General features: G+C 42.4%; 1 pseudogene; it reads right to left on the bottom strand.

Annotated features, from left to right (window-relative positions):
* Positions 1 to 5,178, bottom strand: LOC101063039 (carnitine O-palmitoyltransferase 2, mitochondrial-like; annotated as a pseudogene).
* Positions 5,179 to 5,382: the final 204 nt, after the last annotated feature.

Genomic DNA, 5,382 nt, shown 5'->3' with positions numbered 1-5,382 from the left:
ATAGAGAGAGAGGAGAAGGGGGAGGACGGGTAGAGGAGAGAATAGGCAGAGATCAGGGAAATAAATTAATAGTAAAAGCTGCTGGTATAAAAGTAGAGTGGGTCAGCAGGGTTGGAGGTGGGCAGGCCAACATATAGCTATAAACGCGGCTATCCCTTGTTCACACATCGACTAAAATCCTTGTGACTGTCAGCCTGGTAGCTAGCAAAAGAGCAATTTATGGAATTATCCTGAAGAAAATAGTGAACACCAAATCCATCAGGCACATCTGGGGCAAAGACTGTTAACAATGAGGTGACGACTGTGCTGGTAGACAAGGTGAAGCCATCTAGGTCACAATCTGTATACAGGCTGTGCAGTTCCTGGTCCTTGGAAAGCGCCAGGTCACGCAGACCATAGAGATGACAGTATAAACCTTGGCCTGTCAGACAGAAAAATAATGTTTAATGTTAATGACAACATAGCACAAATTTGATTACCCATGAAATCCCTCTTGGATGGTGTTCCTTTCTTTCTCATTTTTCCTCTCTCTCTCTCCAACTCTCTGTCTCTCTCTTGACTCATCAATAGAGCTTCCGATTCCGACGATTCAATAAATGTTTTGAAAAAATCATATTAATGAGCGGTTTCAGTCAAAAGAACCACCGTTCCAATGATGGGTACTCAGCGAGATGGAGGAAACATTCATAAATAACTATTTTTTGGAGTTTATGAATCAATCCTGATAGATTATTGGAAGTGTGCTTCTTACATAAATCATTTTTTCTCTGACTTCTTGTTAATATTTTTGTTTTGGTATTATTGTTATTACATCCATCCATCCGGGGTCGGGTCGCGGGGGCAGCAGCCTAAGAAGAGAAGCCCAGACTTCCCTCTCCCCAGCTACTTCTTCCAGCTCATCCGGACGGATCCCGAGGCGTTCCCAGACCAGTCGAGAGACATAGTCTCTCCAACGTGTCCTGGGTCTTCCCGGGGGTCTCCTACCGGAGGGACATGCCCTTAACACCTCACCAGGGAGGCGTCCAGCCAGCTCACCACCAGGTGGTGATCAGTTGACAGCTCCGCCCCTCTCTTTACCCGAGTGTCCAAAACATGTGGCCGCAAATCCGATGACACAACCACAACGTCATATTATTATTATTATTATTAATATTATTATCTGAACAAGACTGAACAAGGAAAAGTAAGAAATGTGGTAAACTGACGGAAGGACATAAGATTGCTCGATCTACAAATTATTATAATCGGAATTATCATTATGGAGAGCCCAATTTTATTGTTTGCCAATCTGTATAGTTGTAACACCCTCTGTGATTTGACCTCTGATCAGGCAAGGGCTCAGGAAGGTGTGTTCTGAGGAAGCTGCTGCACTCCCTGTTGGCAGATGTACAGTATATCATTGTACAGTAGTAGCTTTTTATCTCCTTGAGAGTCACTTTTATGCTGTGGTTATAAAATATCACACACAGTAAATGCAGTATGTTCTGTCAAGAAAAAAGTTCAACATATGTTTACTAGAGCCAGAAATGCCTGTAAAATAACTTGTACGGGTTCCAAAAAACTCCCAGATGTCCTATCTAAAACAGCAGGGGACAGGGGAGCAGGGGTCAGAAACTCAAAATGTTAAAAGAGCCATATTGGACCAAACAAAAACAATCTGTCTGGTGCCTTATATAAGCCTTATATAAGCCTTATTATAAAGGCAACACATGCTGTAAGTGTCTATATTAGCTATATTAGCCTACTTTCAAAATGATAAGTAGGCTAATATATATAATGAGCATCGTGGAGAGAATGACTAACCACATGACCACTCTGCTGTAAGATGGTGCTGTAAGTTTAACTTCCGTTATAATGAGATGTTGAAATTAAATATTTCTTATACACATTTTTACAGCATTGGAAAACTTTAAGAACGTGTGTCATGTTTTTCCTGCTACACAAATTATATATTCACACCACCTTTTTCCATTATCATATTTTTCAAAAAGCTCCACAGAGCCACTAGGGAGGCACTAAAGAGCCGCATGCGGCTCTACAGCCGTGGGTTGCCAACCCCGCCCTAGAGCATCAGTGAATTCAGTGAATTGGCTGATGGCGAATGTGACTGGGTTATAATCTGTGGAGCTGGGGGGAGAAAAGGAGTTATTGTTTCTTAACCATTGGTTATCAGTTGCTTCTTTTAGTTGCTGGAGATAGTGGTGCTCGGGTGGTGGGCTCTCTCCTGTCCTGTCTGAGGTTATCTGGGAAGTGGATTTTTCTGCACTTAGTGAATATTTGGTGGTTTGGGCTGATTTCTCTTTTTTGAAGGGTTCTTCCCTCTTAGTGAGAGCCCTCGCCTATTCAACTGACTCCAGCCCAATGTGTAAAACCAAAGGCTTACCTTTTTGTTTTGTTTGCTTTTCTAGTCAAATTAGAAGTGACGTTGTGAGATGTAATTAATTTTTGAAGGTTGTTCTAAAATATTAAAAAGTATCTCCTCCCCTTTCTTTGCATTTATGGTGTCACAAATTATATCTGCAAAAATGTTAAACTCACCCATAGATGCTTCTTTGACAAGCTGCCTGTGGTACCTGGAGCACTGGTAGAGCATGGCCTTTAGTTGTTGTACGCTGTGTTGGTCTTGCTGACAAACGAAGGCATTAGAACATTGTTTTGTGTAGGTGGTGGCTGATGGAATAAACTCTAAACGACCATGCTTGAATCTCGTCATACTGCATGCCTCAGCCGTAGGAACAGCGCATCCTCAGGAAGCCCATTTGAAAAGCAAGCTGGGCCATACTGTCGGGGCTCAAGTTATTTTTCTTCATTGTTTCCTTTCCACCTTTCCCAAAGATCATAAAATCAATACTGAGTTGTGACACATGTAAATCAAAGTTGTCATTGGCTTTCTTGATGCCGTTCTTCAGCACACTGTCCAGGTTAAACTGTAACTGATGCACAGCAGAAGCTGAATCCACGGCAGCAGCAACAGAGCCTGGGTGCACCTGCGGCTGCTCTGTTGAGTCTTTGTAGATTTTTTCCAAAATATCAGTCATGGTCATGCCATCACCCCAGGAGTGCTCCATGCAAATGCCAGCTTCACCAGATTTTGAAACATGGAGACTGAAAGACTTATCAAGCCACCGATTGCAGCCATTAGCCAGCAGCAAACTATGTAACATGTCATCACCCTTCTTCATACTTGCATCATCCAGACAGAGACAGCAAACAGCGCTGTCCACAAGCCTTAAATTGTCTGTATTTCCACAATTTACCAGTTTGTCCCTCAGTTCGGCCCACACGTCTCGGTTCTCACTGGTCAAGATTCCAATAGGAAAGGCAGGTGCTGGTGTCAGGTCAGTCAAAATGTAGTTCAAGTGGGCCTGGATCTCTGTAGGCTTCAACAAGTTTCCATCCCTGTCTACAACATCAAAAACATACATGTTGCCATTTCTCATAACAAGAACATGGTGGCCTTTCTCATTAGTAAAGAGCTCATCTCGGCCCTGTCCTGGAATTCGAGTTGTGTTAAAGACACGATGGTACTGAGACATGTCCAGTGGGTAGGCGTCAACCATCTGAGCTCCATAAGGCTGGAAGTGTAAAACATTTGGCTCCAGTAGGCCAGCTCGCAGTGTTTTCATGTAGCGCAAAGTTGAGCACAGCAGATTGGTGGCCCGCACCAACTGTTGATTATACTCTGTCTTTGGGTCTGGTGGAAGCAGTGCAAAAACATTGAAGTGCAGTAAAGATTTGCGATTTTTAAGACGCATGTCTAACCAGGGTCCTGAAAGAAAGTTATTCATCCATCAGCACATATGAATTGTTTTTTTTTTGTAATATAAGAATGTTAAGATCACCTGAAATGTAGCTTGTGTGTTTGTTGATTTTATCCTTAGCTACCAGTTCCTTGTGTAATTCTCTGCCGACACCATTCAGGAAGTCTTGGGCAATTTTCTCTGTGGTTCTAAGATTACAAAATTATAAACATTGTTCCAAGAATCAGGTAAATATCTGACAGTTATCGTGACAGTATTTTCTTTTTCTTCATTGAAAATCTTGAAATTTACATTTCCGGTGTTCAAACAAACACATGCAGTAACTTTAACAAATAGTTATTATACATTTCTAGAATGATAATGACCAAATCATTAATGATCAGTTTTTGTAAATAAACAAGCAACAAATAACATGTGCCTCATAATCTCTTACCTCAATCCTGCTAAAGCGCTGGTGTTTCTCCATAATACAACTGTCCAGGGACATGGTTTTCAGATTAGGGGCAAATCATGGGTGTTAAGTGAGGTGGACCAATGGAAGGAGGGGAAGAGGAAGCATGGACCTGTTTTTACCAATCACACTTATTTTGGTATTTTGTATTTAGTGTTGCCCAGGGCTTTCACTGAGGTTAATCATTGGTTTGTTTTTCCTTAAATACAGTAATACATTTTACACCTGATTCAAAATTGGAACATGGCGAAGACCAAATACTTTTACCAACTAGAACGCGGGAAGAGATACCGATTGGCACATGCATGTGTTGCTAGGCGGTGAAAATATAAACACTAAAACGAGCAAATGGATTCGAAAGAATTTCGGGAACGTTTGGTGTAAAATAATCGACGCGATGATGGGAAGCGGAAAAGAGCAAAGCGCTAAAATAGAAGCTATATACGCCGCTGCGGAAGAAGAGGATCCGGTTGGGCTAATGTGATCAGGACGAGGAAGTGCAAAGATACAACAGACACCTATCGTCATGACATCGAACGGGGACGTGAACAGAGTACAGATTGGAGGAACGACTCACCTGATGCATGCTATTCCAATAAGAGAGAGGTGCGTCAGATTTAATATGATGACAAAGATAGGGAGTGACTTTGGCCTGATTGACCCTAAGGAATGGGGCATGTGGTTCCATTACTTTAAACAAAAGGGCTACGTGTGTAATCGCACGGAACATGTCGAAATGTTCGAGATGTTTCCAGATTGGGACAATAATCATCCCATAAAACGAGTCACCGAAGATAAGAAAAGAAAATCATTAATGCCGGAAGAAGGAACAAGGAAGAAAGTTCAAAAGTTAATCCAAGGTAGTTTTCTCTGTCAACTGGACTGGGTTTCTTCTCTTGAAGACGTTTCGCCTTCTATCCAGAGGGCTTCTTCAGTTCTGAAATCGCTGGGGAGAGAGCTTGAAAATATTTAGCCCCTGTGGACCATTTGCATGCTAATGATCTGGGTGGTCACCTGAGAGTCGTTAGCAGGGTCGTTGGTCGGGTCGTTCACCTAGTTTCTGTTGAGGTGTCTCCCCTTTGTCTGCTGGGTCACATGGTGGTGAGTCACCAGGTCTCCTGGAATGGTGTGAATGTTTGTTTTGCTGTTGGAAGGAGTGGAGGACTGCAT

The sequence above is a fragment of the Takifugu rubripes genome, chromosome 20, assembly GCF_901000725.2.
Source record: "Takifugu rubripes chromosome 20, fTakRub1.2, whole genome shotgun sequence".
NCBI classification, from domain to species: domain Eukaryota; kingdom Metazoa; phylum Chordata; class Actinopteri; order Tetraodontiformes; family Tetraodontidae; genus Takifugu; species Takifugu rubripes.
This window is presented reverse-complemented; position numbering and strand designations above follow the sequence as displayed.